Consider the following 17,648-nt stretch of genomic DNA (forward strand, 5'->3'; position numbering starts at 1 on the left):
ACCAGCATATTATACCAGATCCTAATTTACCACCAGTATTATAAAGTATACAGTGACTGTAAGGTTAATATATTGTGACAGACCCAGACCAGTGGGGTACAGGAGTCTGGTAGAGGGCGAATATACTGGTCACCGGATGAGTAGTTTTCTGTTCCCTGAGTGACCAGAGCAGGGGCTGCACTAGAGTAATCAGGAACCTGCTAGAACCAGTTAAGGCAGGCAAGCTAATTAGGACACCTGGAGCCAATTAAGAAGAAGCTGCTAGAATCAATTAAGGCAGGCTAATCAGGCCACCTGGGTTTTAAAAGGAGCTCACTTCAGTTTGTGGGGCGAGTGTGTGGAGCTGGGAGCAAGAGGCGCAAGGAGATGAGAGTGAGAGCGTGTGCTGCTGGAGGACTGAGGAGCACAAGAGTTATCAGACACCAGGAGGAAGGTCCTGTGGTGAGAATAAGGAAGGTGTTTGGAGGAGGCCATGGGGAAGTAGCCCAGGGAGTTGTAGCTGTCATGCAGCTGTTACAGGAGGCACTATAGACAGCAGCAGTCCGCAGGGCCCTGGGCTGGAACCCGGAGTAGAGGGCGGGCCCGGGTTGCCCCCAAACCTCCCAATTGACCTGGACTGTGGGTTCTTCCAGAGGGGAAGGTCTCTGGACTGTTCTCCAACCCACATGGTGAATTTCTAAGGCAAGAAAATCTGCCAATAAGCGCAGGACCCACCAAGATAGAGGAGGAACTTTGTCACAATATATTTTTTGTTGTCTTGACTTTCACAGATGTTAAGAAACCACAGCTCCTCCTGATATCAATAGGAGAGGTGGTAGCTCATCACCTATGAAAATTAGCTTCTTTGTTGCTCTGAAGTGCTTCTTGAGACTGAGACAAGTAAGGATTTTAGTCTCATTTAAATAATTAGGAGTTTTGTCTATTGGATTGGGGCCTCTCTATGCAAAATGACATGCACAGGATAATGGAAAACCTGCTTTGTTCCCCCTGGTGCAATCTAAAAGTTGAACAATTCAAATGTTGGTCAATGATAACTTCTCTTCTGTGGTCCTGATCCTCCTTCCCTGGCACTGAACATCCATTACCATTATATATACTGTCTTGCAGTAGCACAGAAAGATTCCAGTCAGGATTGTAGTGGAGTTAAACATGTATGATGACACAGTAAGGCAATGGGGCATAAGCAGATGCTTAAATGCTTTGCTGAATCAGGGCCTAAATTAGTCAAAGACTACCAGCTGTTCTTTCCTCCCCAGAGCAGTTAACTTCTCATCTCATCAGCAAACATCACAGTGGCACCATAACAGCTAAGAAAGATGCTCAAAAGCATTTCAGTAAGGGGCTGATCCAAAACTGATGTTCCATTGACTTCAGTGGGCTTTGGTCCAGGCCCTAAATCTAGAAATAGTGATAGTCACACTGGAAAAGATTCAGGTTTAATTAGATAGAGCTGGAAATTTGCAAGAAAAAGCTTCCATGTGGGATTTCATGTCCTTCCGCTATCAGCCAATCTGGAAATACAGCTAGTAATGCAGAGAGAGGGGCATGATTACATCAGAGCCACAAACTTCTCCTTTCTAATCCCAGTTCTGACACTGACCTGCCTCTGTGCTGGGGTATCCCACCCTGAAATATGGCAATAATATTTTACCTGCCTTAGAAGTGTTTGAAGCATTAATTAGTTGATGTTTGTGAAGTGCTTTAAAAATGAAAATCACTATACAAATGACTGATTTATTATTTCAGCACTTCCATTCTGATCTGAACCAGGGAGTGGGCAGTGGCAAGAATTAACTATTTTGAAAATTAAAAAAAGTTGGTTGATGTTTTTGTGGGCAATTTAGATCATTCCTATTTGATAACAGCCAGTTCACCCTTCCTGGTTAAGAACCACCCTAACTTTTAGGGTACAGTGAGGATACTGTCTTCAAACTGTCAGAGATTTTAACAGACCGTATGGGTTTTCCACCCCTCTCAGCAAGTGAACGTTTTTTGCTTTTTAATGGAAAAAAGAAAGTCCAAATAAAACACAAAAGCAAATTATGAGCTAGATTCTCAGCTGGCATAAATCATTGTAGCGCCCTTCATTTCAATAGAGCTATGCAGATTTCAACCAGCCAAGGGTCTGGCTGTACAGTTATAAAATTGATGGTATAAAACTGAAATAAAACCTTTCAAACTCTCATGTTTTTAAACTATTCTAAGATGATGCTATTTAGTTAAAGGTACTTTTCTGTAAACTAGTTGTTTTCCATAAATACAAAGAACAAGTAGCTCCTTTGGATGAGTATATGTTGGTTGCAACTGTGAAGCAGACATGTTATTGCCATTTACAATTCTGCCACATCAAGTGCAAAAACAAATCATACTTTGAGTGGGACAGGACGTGTTTTCCAATATGAGGCCCTATTTCAATATATATGTAAAATAAATGGAGCATACAATATTCTGTGTATTCAAGTACTGTATAGTGCATGAGGTGAAAAAAATGTTAAAAATAAAGTTTCTATGAACCGAGTAAAAAGACAAAAACCTTCATCACAGCAATGAAGACTTACCAATAAATACCTGTTTCACAGAAATACATACCATCAAATAAGAGATTGTCTTTGATCGATTCAAATCATGCTAATGTTTTCCACTCATTGTCAAAAGACTTTGTTAGACTTTAATGAGGCAATTATCGTTTTTTCTAGTACCTAACTGGTTGCTTTTGGGGGAGGGGAGGTGTTTTTCCCCTTTTCTGGTTGCTTTTGCATGCAATAAACTTATTGTTTAGGAAGTTCTTTCTGTAATTTATATCAAAGGTCCAATTCTAATCTCAGATGCCACTTGTCTTGAAAATGTAGTTGCTATTTGTTCTTCCCGTGCTCTGTGCCATTTCTCTTCATCACAATACTAATGTATGGCGATAGACCCTGGACCTCTGGAATTTTTGATCATTGAGTACCAGTGTTCATCAGAAACTAGAAAATAGACTGGCTGTAACATGGTCCTTGGTTTTAGCCTTGACTGAGTGCAACCAAATAGTGAATCTGTATAATAATCATAATGAACTCAGTCAATACGGCATCAGTGAAATGCAAGTCAATTTCAAAAGTTCTGGGAAAAAGATCTAGGCCTCCTTTATAAACTTGACTTAATGATAGTCTATAATACTGGAAATAGAAAAACATTGTTGATTATTATTCTACAGCTCATCATAATTTCTATCCATCCTCTGTTCTGTACTATTCTAGTTACCGTGCCTGGTTTTATTGTATGTTTTTCTACTCTTGGCATCTTTTTTCTGCTGTTTGGATCTCTTTTATTTTGCAAAAAGAAGAACAGGAGTACTTGTGGCACCTTAGAGATTTAGTCTCTAAGGTGCCACAAGTACTCCTGTTCTTCTTTTTGCGGATACAGACTAACACAGCTGCTACTCTGAAACCTTTTATTTTGCATCAGTCTCTGCAAGTACCTCCCTAGGTCCTTTGTCCAAAGCCATGTTTCATAGACATCGTTAGCATGCTGCCAAGTTTTTATGTGTGTAAAGTATCTGTGTGGAGTATAATATATGAAAGAAATATTTTCATAGTTTTTCATGTGTGAGTTTATATATGTCGTATGTGTGTCCAATAGATAAAATATATGCTGTTTATACACAGTAGATGCACCTTATAAAGCTTCTACTGATCTAAAGGAGATAACCAATAATTCTGCATTTTGAATAAATTTGGATGATCTCGTCCACTGAGATCCACATGGCACAGGAACAGAAGGAGTCAATTACTGCTGCCTGATTCTCAAACTTCCCCAGCATAAGTTTTGAGTACCCAATGGCTAGTCTTATTTATGACAACCAGCAATAGATCCCAGACTATTCATACACCACCAGCTGTGAATAAGCAGAGCTGCACTCTGGTCCATCCCTGCCCTTCCCTTTCCTGACATCCTCCCTGTGCCAGAGTGGAGAGGCAGTTGGCATAGGAACTGGCTTGGCCAGCTTTACACCTGTGGAGCTCTCTAAGGATTTCCGATCCAGCCAGCTGTGACTCGATACTGGGTTATTTGTGCTACTAAGGGAGCACCATGTGGTCAGAACTGAGTCAGAGAATCTGGCTCAGGGAATATCCCTGAAACAGGTTGATTCTTTCAAAACAGAAGAAACTTAAGTGTAGCAGTCACATGGGGACTACAAATATTTTTTGTTACAAGTGGGGCTGAAGAAGATGCAAAGTATTCCCATGTGTTTCCAGACACTTAAAAATCAGGAAGTGTATTATGTGGTCAAAGTGCTGAAAACCATGAAACAGTACCCAGTATGGCACAGAAATGCTACAAATTTTCAGTCGCTCAGAGACCTAGATTTTTGTTTATTTTGCATTTGAAGAATAAGCACTTATCCTAAATCAGAAAAATGAGATCTGCATTTGTAAGTCATTTTCTACTTTCCCCGGTTTTAAACAGTAGTAGTGGTGACATGTAATCTCGTGGAAAGTATGCGTAACTTTAAGGCCTTCTAAATTGTTCAGTTAGATATATGTACAATATATTTTCTTTATGCTTGTATTTTGTAATGTGTCACTACTGATTTCCTCTGGCTATCACTGAAAGCCCATGGTGAAAAACAAACAGGGCAGATTAAAGGTGCCTAGTGATTTTAAAAAAAAATTAACATAAAAGAAATAGTGGCAAGCCACTTTAATAATGAAATGTGAAATTTAGCATGTGGATGATGATGAATGTAAAAGATTGTACGTGATTGTTAAAACTGTTGTGCCCATGAGCTGGGCTATTTTGTAACAATACTGAAAAGAGAGGTTAAATGAGGAAGAAAAGATTTCTTTTAGCAATTTTTGAAAATGGACTACAATTCAGGCCATTTACCTTTTTCTCCATGACACCTGCTATGGTTCTGGAGATTGCAACGTAAGCTTTTTCTTTATAACCATAAAGAAACTTGCAGGGAAAACAGATAATCTCTTCAGAAAGTAAACACACTTGTTTCCTGCCTTAGAAAAAGACTATCCCCTTGTATTTCTAAAATCTCGCTGGCCTGAGATTGTATCATGTCATCAGACAAATTAGATGGACACGAGACATGTTATTGGGTTTTTTTTTGTTTTTTTTTCACTCAGGCCTCTGTCTAAACATAATAACAACAATTCCACACTGTATATTTTGAGTACATAGAATCAAGTATTCTATTCTAGGGATGGGAAATAAGTGAATGCAAATAGGCATTGTTAGTGGCTTCTAGTAAGTAAACCAAATTGAAAGGTAAAACAGATCAACAATTTGTGTTTTCATTATAGATATTTTATATATGCAACCATAAATCTAGTAAGAATTTGTGAATTCAGGTAAAGGCAAAAATGTGTCATTGTTGTCAAATGAACCGGGGCCAAGATTTTTTCAAATATGATTAAGGCCCAAATCTTCAAAAGTTCCTACGTCCGTTGATTTTAATGGAAACAGTTCTGGCCTTGGTGAGTACGCTGCACAGAAGGCCCTCTGAGGTCAGTGACAGGGCTGTGTGACCCACGCTGTGTTCTGTTTGTGAACTAAACAGTGCAATTTGGCCCCCAGGAGCTAGACGTGAAACAGCCCATAAAGATTTGTCTTTGTAGGTTTGAATTCTGTGAACTCTAACCTACCAGGGGACTCTCTCCACAGCCATCCCTGCCTCCAGCCTCTTTTTTGCTTTTCAACAAGCCTTGGACTTTCTGCTTTTTAGTTTAATGTATTTGCAGAGGGGTGTCCCAGTGATGGCAATGAAATAGGGTTGACTAGATGGAGAAGGATTTCACCAACCTCCCAGCTGGGTGAACAATCACAGTCCTTATTTGTGGAACTTTACAGAGCATGAATGCAGGCAAAACTCAAACCAAGGCTGATTTTGAGTACTTTTGAAGCTTGATTTGAAATTTTGCATATTTTTAGTCAGCAGGAATGTAGTGTGTGGTTAAAATCGTACAAGATGAGCTGATCTGGACCAGTTTGCAGCTGATATCTGATACACAAGGGAAAGGGACTGTTGGTGCAGGGAGCCTCCCTCTTCTTGTATCTGGCCATTAGGGGCTGGCCACAATTGCAGTACTTGCTCGTTCACACAGAACAAGAGTTCCGGGTTAGTGATACTAGACATTCCCAAAGGGGCAGAGTTATGTGGATCTGTAATATTTTGCAGTCCCTATGCACAGTGCTTAATTTCACACTCCCATTGTAATCATTTGTGGATTTGCATTCCTTCCTGTTTTGCCCAATTCATTGAAAAGTGTGATGGTAATGGAATATTTCATATTCTTGACATGGTATTTAAAGTGGATAAGCAAACAATTATGCCTCTGAGATTGTATAATGCCATGGATTCATTTCCCCCCTGTGAATGAAATGTAATATTTATTGCATCATTTATAATGTATGTAACCTTTACAAGCTGGATGCTGTGTCAGAATGACATGAATGCTTGGGTGACTATCTCCTTGAATCAGCATCATTTTGGCACACTCAGGGGCAAAAGTACTTGTGCAAAGTGTTCAAACATCACAAAATGTGTTGTTGTTTAGAGTCTTGTGATTACGGCTTAAATCTAATCCTTTCCAATGTAGCAAATATTTGCTGATGGCTAAAACTGTTACAAGGACTAAAGTATAACCTTTCTTTGCCTGGCAATAACATATGTTCTGTTCTTTCAGTATAATCGATTTATTTTCGAGTAGCGTGCAGTGCTGATTTAAAGAATGTCTACCTGCAAGACGGCTACGGTGACTGTGCCCAAACAATGTCTAGACGACTCAATGTAGCAAAGAGTTCTTTGTGATAGAACTTATTGAACAACTGTATTTTGTTGTCTTTTTTCTAGTCGCGTTTTACAAAACATACCATAAGCATTTCTTGTGATTTTTAGCAAAGTCCCATTTGTGATATTCAATAACGGACCTAGATTTTATAGAACTCCATGCCTTTTTTTCATAGCCTGAGTCATAACATGCATGATCAGAAGGAACAAGTTCATTGTTTTGTTTAATTCTGATGGAACTTTTTCAGAAATAAATGTTACGTTATTTATAATTTGGATTTATTTAACTTAACAATAAATATCTCCATTTTCAAAAATGAAAGTATTGTTTGCGGGACTTCTCTTTTTCTTCTTTTCTCCATCATCTGTCTCTATATGCTCAATAGATCAAGGCCATTTCCACTTCCTCTTTATGTTCTGCATAGTTTGTTGTTCTGCTAAGATTTGCATCCATTGTCCCCATTTGATATTTGTCATCTCTACTATTTTATCTATTTTTTTTTAATTCCTTTGTAGGTTAGTGCCTGATCCAACACTCACCAAAGTAAATGGGACAAATGCAAACCTGGTGTAATTTAATTGACTAACCAGAGATGAATTTGGCTCAGTGGGAGTTTTTCTGCTGCCTTTCATAGGAGTTCAATCAGGCACTTAGTTAACAGGGAAAACCCACCAAACCATTTCAGATGAACACAAAATTCCAGTGAGATACAACTAAATGGATAGAAAAAGGTCCTGATCCCGCAGTTGGATCAGCGTGTATGAGTGCTGGTCAGTGGTCTGCCTGCATGGATCAGATTACAGGATCAGGGCCAAAGGTACTAAAAATCACACACAGCTGTACATTTCCAAAAGTCACCAGTGATTCCGGGTTTCTGGACTTTTGGGTACCCAACATGCAACCCCTTAAAGGGATCACATTTTCTAAGGCCAGGTGCTCAGCACTTTCTGGAGACCAGGTCCCTTCAAGGGGTTTGAAGTTGGCCATCCAAATTCTGGATTAAGTTTTGGGAATTTAGGCCTACAGCCCGGCAGTCTTTGCACACACACAAAACTTTTACTGAAGCAAGTGTGAGATTTGGATTCAGAAGGACAGCAGCGTTGGGCCCAGAACTCTTCAAAAAGTTCAGCAGGAGTTGAGGGTGTTCAATACCTGACAGGAGCTTCTCTCAAAAGTATTGGCCAGTCATGTCTCTGTTTAGCTGGTTACAACTGACCTTTCACCCTAGTTCATGTCTTTTTACACGGGTCTTTCTCTGCATGTGTTTTCTGGGTCTTTACATGCAGGCAAAACAAGCAGATTTAAAATGGCCACTTTGAACATCAGTTTGCCACTTTCTGCCTTCCAGCCAATATGTGTCTCATTGCTGCCCTGAGCACACGACTTCCCCTAATCCTCCCCAGAAATCCCATTCCTTTCAGCCTTTGCCCACAGTTTGCCAGACAGTCTAATCCTCTTATAAACTGGCTGCTGGTGATAGTCAGCACAGCAACATGCTTTCCAGATAGGCCCCACTTCATTTATGCAAAGTTCCTGAGATTTTTGAACCTGCTGGAAGTAAGGAATTAACCATCTTTGTTCATCCCCATTTGACACCTACAGGAACACCATGGCTCAGCAAAGGTGCTGATCTCTATGGGTAGGAAAGGAGAAAAGTTCCCTTTTCTTTAATTCCTGAAGGGACAGCATGGCCTTCTCCAGAAAGCAGCCTACTAAAACTGATGTTTCAGTTACTCATGTTTAGATGTAAATCAATGAAGTCGATGGAAATAAGATGACTTACATCAGCTGAGAATATAGCCCTTGCAATGAGGTGTGTGTTAATTTGTTTAGAAATTACCCAGAAGAAGTGCTGTGTCTGAGAGGTGTCACTTTTCCCTGGCTTTGTGTCAAGATCAGAGTCCCAAAATCGACTTCCCTCACTGATGAGAAACCAGGATTGCCCACTTTGGTTTTTTTTTTTTTTAATTTCTCAGTTTTCAGTGTACTGTCTCCACCACCTTTGATCACCTACTAATTTTCTATACTTGTCTATTTATACCAAAGAGAGAGTGTCTGTGTCAGAGATGTGCATGTGAGTTGGGGGCATGTTTGGTTGAGAACGCCATTCAGTTCAGTACTCTTGTCAATTGAGTGTTCAATAGATTGTAGAGGCTCTTCAGGGAAGAGGCCCTTTTTTGTTTTATGTTTGTACAGTGCCTAGCACATTTGGAGCCTAGTCCCTGCCTGGGGCCCCTAGTTGCTACAGCAATACAAATAAGTTGCAAAACAAAATGGCAACTCCTTGTAGCTAGATTCAACACTCACCTAGATGAGTGTTAGTTGAAAATTCTGAATGTGTGCTCCACTTGCTTGTTCCATGAGCTCTGATGTTGATTCCTTGTGTGATCTTAAATCAAGTCATTTAACCTCTCTGTGCCTCATTTTCCCCATCTGTAAAATGGGGATAACACCTCACAGAGCTGTTGTAAGGATTTTAATATCTGTAAAGTGGTTTGAATCCTTTATGAAAGTTATCTATAGAAATGCAAAGTGCCAGCAGTAGCAGTAGTAGAGGGTTTCTCTATGCTTCTTCAATCTGAATCAGAAATGGAGATACTAGAATATCATAGATAGGCTGAAAATATTGCAAGAACAGCCTTGACAGACGCGGGAAGTGTTAGATATCCCACATGAGATCCTGGTCTCCCAAGATTCCCAGCCCAATTTTGAAGACTTATTGGCTTGGATAGGTTGGTTAAGTATTCTAATCTTTGAACGCCTGTTTGTCTAATCTAAGTAGTTACGCAGCCTCTGTCTCCATGGCATGCTAACTGAATGGAAGTATAATTCCCTAAGGTATCATTTCCCTTGCTCTCGTAAGCAGAGACTGGAGGTCAAATGAAGGAGACAATCCAAAATTAAGAGATTTACCGTGGCACAGTCAGTAAGAACTCCAGTTTAGACATTGCAGAGTATGTTACAACCTATAGTTTGTGGTAAAGATTCCCAGTCAGTATAAATTGCCATAGCAACATTGACTTCAATAGAACTATGCTGATTTACATCAGCTGAGGGTCTGATCCTGAATGCTGAAGTACAGGAACCAAACTGCTCCTGCTTTTCACAGAGGGGATCTAAAATGGGGAACTTTGATATGCCCAATAAAGTTCCTAGACATATTAACAAATAAGAAGCAGGTGCACAGAAAATGCTGCCATGCAAATGACTGATGATGAGGCGTTCCAAGTATAGCATGAATACCAAGTTGGAAGAACAGTTTCCACAAATGGGAGTCAGGAGATGAAGGTGCTATTTCTGGCTCTGCATATCCTGTATATTCTTGAGCAAATCACTTCACCTCTTTGTGCCTGAGCTGCTCCATCTATCAGACATGAATAATACTTACCCATCTTACAGACATTGAAGCTAAATATTTTTAAAGCACTTTGAAATCCTCAGATGAAGGGAGATGTAGAAGTATTAACAGAGGGGACCTTGACTCTAAGAGGTATAAGCCGTTTCACACACAAGTGAATCCATGACTGAATGCCACAGAGGTCAGCATGGCAATCAATTTTACCATATCTAGCCAGAGAGAGCTAACATCGACCACATCTACGCACAGCTGCATTAACTCTGTCTTGATTAGTTTCATGCTTAGCCAGTGCGATTTCCCCTGCATTGTCCTTTTAGTGCTGGGGAATATATAGAGTGGTGACTAGATTCTCGCCATGCAGTTCAGATATCTCTCACGCGCTCAGGTGTTGTATTTGCTTTTTCAGTTATATAATGTGTGACAGAGGTCCTGGGGAGCCACACTGAAGTTACTCAATTAGGGTAAACTGCAAAGAATGGGGCAGACAATCCCCACAGCTGGTGGATATTCCAATTCTTAGATTTACCAAGCCAGCACAAATCAGCTTCTGTAGTATCTTACTAGTTACCCAGAAGCCAACAACACAGTTTCCTTAAAGCGACCCAGCCTCAGGCCTCCACCCAGACACCCAAGTCAAATATGATGGGGATTACTGAAAATCTTATTCATCATATAAGAAAGTTCTACCAATCCCAAAGGATCGGACACATTAGCTCCCAGGTTAATGAATATTCCAGATCTACCCAAAAACACACTTACAACCAATCCTTATTAACTAATGAAAATTTATTAAAAAAGAAAAGAGAGAGAGTATTAGTTAAAAGATCAGTATACATACAGACATGAGCACAGTGCTGAGATCAGATTCATAGTAGAGATGGCGAGCTTTGTAGTTGCAAAGAGTTCTTTCAGAATTAGTCCATAGGTCATACCAATGTCCTCTTATGATTTAAGCTTCCCCTGCATCAAGCAGATCTGAAATAAAAAGGATCAGGACCCAAGAGTCTTTTATACCGTTGTCTAGCAGCCTCTTGACCATACAGTCCTGGGTGAACAATAGGTTTTTGATGTGACCTTTCTGTTTCCCAAACATCACTGGTAATCAACCACATGGATTAACATATGTTAATGTATCCATTAAGTAGCTCATATACCGTTTTAAAGAGACATATAAACAATACTATTTCACCCAAGATTCATCTAAATGTTAATATTCCCTTTTGAGCTCTGAATCAATAGCTATAGTAATAGACAGGAACTGTCTGTTTACATGGCTAACATCTAACAAGATATAAGTAAACACATACAATTAGTATTACCTCTAATTTTCTAACAATACAGGTTTGCATGTCAAAGTTCTAGCCTATCTAACATGGAATGGCCCTAATTACCATTTACATATTTTTCTAAAATGTCTCTAAAGGTTGAATTTGGGTCATTTATTCTGCAGGATACTTAACTCTTTCTGGCCATGCATCACATAATGAAAACCACAACTCTGCTTGGTTTGATCATCTTCCAGCATATGACTGGACAGTTTTCTCAGGAGAACCCAGCAAAATGTTTCCATTAAGAGATCTTAAAGTATGGAAATAAGTTTGCTAACCATTTGAGAATAAACAAAAAGTTCAAATCAAATAAGGGTTTTCACTCCACAATTTGTGAGTGTTTGAATCTAGGGTTTTGGACAGGGCCTTTGGAGAAAAGGGACAGTTCTAAAATTCAGATCAGGGTTTAGAATTCAACCCTCCTTTCTCCCAACTTGCAGGGTGGTTTGACTGTGGGGTTCTGGCTCTAGCCTATCTCCAAATAGAATCATTTATGAACTAATGTCTAAGTATCAAAATACTAGTATTATCCTTAGATCAGACTGGTCTTTAACATAATGATAAGGCTTGCAACTCTTTGTATTGAACATGTAGCCTGACATACTACATGAACTCCTATAGAGCAATGTTACGAGACTGCTGATTCTGACTTTCAAGCCTCAAAACAAACGTGATTTACCCTTTGTGCGTTGCAGACGCAGACTAAAACTTAAAATGTTACAAAAGCGAGTAATCTTGAAGATGTTTGGGTTAATTTAAATGAAGTTCTGGTGAATCTGAAAACAACTTTGTGTTTGACTTTTTGTGTCCCGGTACTTTAAAGTAAGTTGTTTTACAATTGGCACCTTGTCTCCGTATAGTTATTTTTAAATGAACCCATTTCTTGTGAGAGGTGGTAAAGCTCTAAGCTAAAATTTTCAAAAGTGCCTAAATGCCTTAGAAGCCTAAAACCCATTTTAAAAAGTGACATAGGCACTTAGGATCCTCTGTTCCATTGACGTAGGCTCCTAAGTCACTGGTTGCTTTTAACAATTTTATCATGGAGCAAACATTCTTAAAAAATCTACAGAAAATATCCTGCAAAGTTAACATTGCCCCATTCCTATTGTGGAAGGAACCTCCCGGGGTTATGTGTCAGTTCAGTCTCAGTGACTTTAATCCCAATCCCTACTGAAGTAAACAGAAGTCTTTCCATTGATTTAAAGAGGCGTTGATCAAGTCAGATGACCAGTCCATCTGACCTCCCGTCTGATAATGCTAATAACTGCAATTCTGATGAAGATACTAGTCCACTAGGAACTCAGTTCAAACTAAAGACTTATTTCACATACGCACTGAACAGCCATCAAGTGCTAACAATTTTCAGTTACTACCACTCAAGCTGGATTTGATCCTCTGACCTATTTCCAGTTCCCTGATCTATCCATTCACCTGCTAGGTACTTTTACTCCTTCTCATATACTTATCAAGTAAATGCATTTAATTAAATGGGCTTGTTCATGAACAATAAATACCAGCAATGTAGATAAAGTGCAGAATACATTAGTCATGTGCATGTTGCATATGCTGCCAAAGGAGTATTGCAAAAAAGAGCAAATTTTCAACTGGGGTATGTACTCAGATTACGAGGAGTTTTGTGAAAGCCATTTAGAAATAATAGTAGTAATAATAACAAATGTACCTGTTAAAATTTACCAATAGATACATTATTATACGGAGAAATTTGATCCATGAGTTAGTATAAAGGATACTGAAGATTCTTTTAATGTATTAGCTAACTGTATTACAGTATCAACGTTGTAGGTAACAGTGAACAAACATTCAGAATTTATGTTTAGAAGTGATCTGAAATGCTTTAAAAATGAAATAAAACTGTGTATGATCCCAAATGACTGACAGACTATGCCTGGAGTTCAAATATTAGAAATAAGTGAGTTTTAAAATGAAAGAAAGTATTTGAGAAGCAGTTGAGTGCAGCACTTCCTGGCAAGCAGGCAGGGCATTTTCTCTCTCTGTGGCCAGGTATAGGAAAGGGAAGAGAAAGCTGAACATAATTCCATTAGAATAGTTTTGGTATCTCTATGTATACAAATGAAATTTTATCAGTTAAAACACTTTTCAGATGCCCTTTATCAACTTACATCACTCAAATAGTTCTCTTTGGATTGATTATTTACAAAAAAAAAAGCCAACAAAATGTAGGGCTGTGACGGTGCTGCCCATAGGAGCCTGCTGAGGTCATTCAATTAGGGTGAACTCAAACAAAATGGGGCAGACAAACCCCAAAAGCTGGTGGATATTCCAATACTTAGGTTTACCAAGCCAGCACAAAACAGCTTCTATAGTACCTTACTGGTTACTCAGAAGTCCAAACAATGCCGTTCCCTTAAAGTGATCCAGCCTCAGGCCTCCGTCCAGACACACACGTCAGATATAATGATGATTACTGAAAATCTTATCTCATCATATAAAAGAAAAGGTTCTTCCAATCCCAAAGGATCAGCCACATACCCAGGTTCAATTATAACTTAGATCGTACCCAAAATACACGCTATAGTTAATTCTTATTAACTAAGCTAAAATTTATTAAACAAGAAAAGAGAGAGAGTGTTGGTTAAAAGATCAATATACAGACAGACTTGAATTCAATTCTTGAGGTTCAGATACATAGCAGAGGTGAGCTTGTAGTTGCCAAAAGTCCTTTTAGAAATAGTCCATAGGTTATAGTCCAATGTCCATATTCAGGGTGGCTCCAGTCAATGACTGGGGATCTCAATCCTTATGGCTTAAGGTTTTCCCCTCTTGAAACCCAAAGCACATCTGAGATGAAGTAGGATCGTGTCCCAGGGTTCTTATACATTTCCAGCAGCCTTTTGGCCTGAGAAAACAATAGGCTTAACTCTCCTTCCAAACATCCTGGCAATTAGCACAGGGTAATTTATCCATTAAACAGTTCAGATACAGGTTACCACAACCTTCAAAGAGACATATAGACAATAATACTATTTCACTCAAGTATTATCATAAATGTTAATATTCCTTTTTTGATCTTTGAATTAAAGTTATAGCAATAGACAAGACTTGTTTGCTTACATCACAAGACCTGAGCAAACATTTACCCCTAAGATCTCTAACAATGCAGACTTGCATGTCAATGCTCTATTCATTTACATATCTTCCTAACCAGTCCTTAAGGTTCACCCATGGGTCAGGTCAGTTTGTGAGTTAATTAACTCTTCCTGGCCCTGTCACCTTCCAATGAAATATTATATTACACTCATAACGTCACTAGGGCCTAATCCAACATGCACTGAAGTCAAAGGAAACAATTCAGTGGGTGTTAATCATGTCATTAGTCCATAACAAGGACTATTGCCATTGTAGACATTTGGTTTACAGCTAATGCAGGTAGAGTGGTGGAAGTATGCACTAATTTCTACCAGCTTTTTAACAATTCACTTAGGTGCAATGCTCCAGTCTGATTATACACTCCCTGAAGTCAGTGAGGATTGTACCATTGCCTTCAATGGCAGTAAGTTCAGGGCCACAGATATGTATGTGCACATACTTGTTTTGGTTCAGCAGAGTTACACCAGTGCCAGACTAAAGTAACGTGGTGGTGAATCAGGCCCAATCTTATACTTTTTGAAATAAACACATCTGGCTTTCACTGCTCACCTATTTGCTTCATATGCTGAAAGTGTGGTCAAAGTTTTCTGCTCCTGTTTTCTCCCTATAAGTTAACAGCATGCTTTATACACACACCACACAACACAACAATCTTCAACTCACAACTATTGGATACACTCACTTGCTGCTGACAGATGCTACATGCAGAAGAACCACTGTTGGTGACAGACCAGACATGTCCAGGGGCTGGGGCAGAATGACAACAACATGATACAAAAGGAAAGAGTGTGTGACAGAGACATGCCCATGGGTTCACTGACAGACTTACTCAATTATATGTGGTCTGTCAAATGTGTTTGGCTGCTAGAGTGATTAAATGTCTAGATGAATAATTGTATGCACAAATGATACAAATGGCAACACAATCCCTGTGTGGTGTAGAGTGGGGTTCCCAATGATGAAACTTGGAACATGTTACTGAATGACGTTTTAGCCTCTTTTCCCTGTGATATCTGACATGTCCTGGCTAAATGAGAGAAACTGTGGTGAGAGAACCTGCTCTTCCATGTCACTCATGAGTTGTTTGCAGTTGACTAGAATGAATATACTGTGTTAATAATATGACTGCAATGACTAGACATGGTTGAACAGACCTACTAAGTAATCGTTTCTATTCCAGCTGAGTCTAATGTAGGGTTGGCTCCTTCAATACCTTTGTCCAGTCTATTTTTAAACAACTCATGTGTTGAAGCTGCCGTTATTTCCCCTGTGAGACCATTTATCAGTTGAGTGGACTTAAGGTGTTTTGCATCGTTTCCTATTAGTCAGTCTACATTTTCCTTTGCTCAAGGCTGTTATTAAGAAGAAAAGTTTAGCTGGTAAGGTCAGTAGGGGTAAATCTCTTCTATGGGAATCCAGTATTACAGCCTAGTAGTGAAAGCCATTCTCCAGAAGGGGTGGAGGAAAGTTAAGTGATAGCACTATAGGTGGAGCACGTAACATCATCTATGGTTAAGGTTGCTCAACACTTTCCATTATAAGAACCTGTTTTCAGTTGCTTATAACTTTGCCAAACCTTAACCATTCTGGCTGAAATTTTCCATGCTTGGTATCTGCCTCTGGATAATTTTTATGTATTTATTTTTGAGGTTTCAGCTAAAATGATTCCGCAGTTTCTGAGACCAACATTAGGGAAATAGATATTCTTTTGCCCATGTTAAACATTCTGACAACTGCTTAGTTGAAAAGCTCAGGGGGTCAAATTGAGAGGGTAAATCAGAGGAGAAGGGGCAGGGAGACAGAGGTGGGGAGTGAATAGGAATAAAGGGGGAAGGAGCTGAGAGATGGCAAGGGAGCATCATCCAGGGAGAAGAGGGCAGGAGATGATGGTAGGGGATGGGGATAGAGATAAGCTTGGGTAGTACAGGGGAAGAAGAGTCTATTACAACTAGATCAGTGACTCTCAACCTTCCCAGACTACCGTATCCCTTTCAGAAGTCCAATTTGTCTTGTGTACCCCCAAGTTACACCTCTCTTAAAAACTACTTGCTTACAAAGTCAGACATAAAAATACGAAAGTGTACCAGCAACTATTACTGAAAAATTGCTGATTTTCTCATTTTTACCATATAATTATAATAAATGAATTGGAATATAAATATTGTACTTACATTTCAATGTATCGTATAGTATATAGAACAATATAAAGAAGTCATTGACTGTATGAAATTGTAATTTGTAATGCTTCACTAGTGCTTTTTAATGCAGCCTGTTGTAAAACTAGGCAAATAGCTAGAGAAGTTGATGTAACCTGTGGAAGACCTCTGCATATCCCCAGGGGTTACTTGTACCCCAGGTAGAGAACCACTGCACTAGATCACACACCCCTCCAGAGCCTGGAATCAAACCCATAAATCCTGAGTGTCTATATTGCTCTGCTCTCAGCAAATAGCTGTAAATCCCACTTGCAAAGTGTATATCTCATCCTCCCTCTCATGATAGGTCCACACAGAGGACAACCACCAGCCACTATAACCATTATTCTGCTAGCTCAAGTGGAAGAAGTTTGTACTGTGGATCAAAAGTCTTACTCATGACCCAAGTTTGTGGATAATATGGTTCCATAGGATAGAATTTCTGTATTTTCAGTTATTTTTTAAAACTATGTTTGAAGAACATTAAAATTGCAAAGTCAAGCATTCAAAGGTTAGGAAATGCCAGCATTAAGGTTGCCTCTAGAACTTTAATTCAGCCCCATGATGCATATGCATTACAAGACAGTCTTTAATTATATGATCGCATACTTCCCTCCCCCCCACACACAAGCCCACTGCCTCATTCAGTGCACAGGATGAATAGTGATCTGGGACTGAATCATGGCTGTGTATTGTTTGATTTTGCTACTAGTGCCTTGTGCGTTATTGTGGGGTCACACTGCTGCAGGTGATGCCCTGCTTGAAGGTGGTAGCAGCCTTTTCCTTGTGCGCCTGACTGAGAACCTAGTAGTGGTTGGCCATGACCCCAACTGTCCCAGACTGTCTTGAGATT

At 39.4% G+C, this 17,648-nt stretch overlaps 1 long non-coding RNA gene across 1 annotated transcript; it reads right to left on the bottom strand.

Annotated features, from left to right (window-relative positions):
* Positions 1 to 1,839: 1,839 nt before the first annotated feature.
* Positions 1,840 to 7,106, bottom strand: LOC135975862 (uncharacterized). Its single transcript, XR_010592906.1, has 2 exons — positions 3,431 to 7,106; positions 1,840 to 3,304 (listed from the first exon to the last, which is right to left on the bottom strand). It is a non-coding gene; the product is annotated as an uncharacterized LOC135975862 (long non-coding RNA).
* Positions 7,107 to 17,648: the final 10,542 nt, after the last annotated feature.

This window comes from Chrysemys picta, chromosome 1, assembly GCF_011386835.1.
Source record: "Chrysemys picta bellii isolate R12L10 chromosome 1, ASM1138683v2, whole genome shotgun sequence".
Taxonomy (NCBI): Eukaryota; Metazoa; Chordata; order Testudines; family Emydidae; genus Chrysemys; species Chrysemys picta.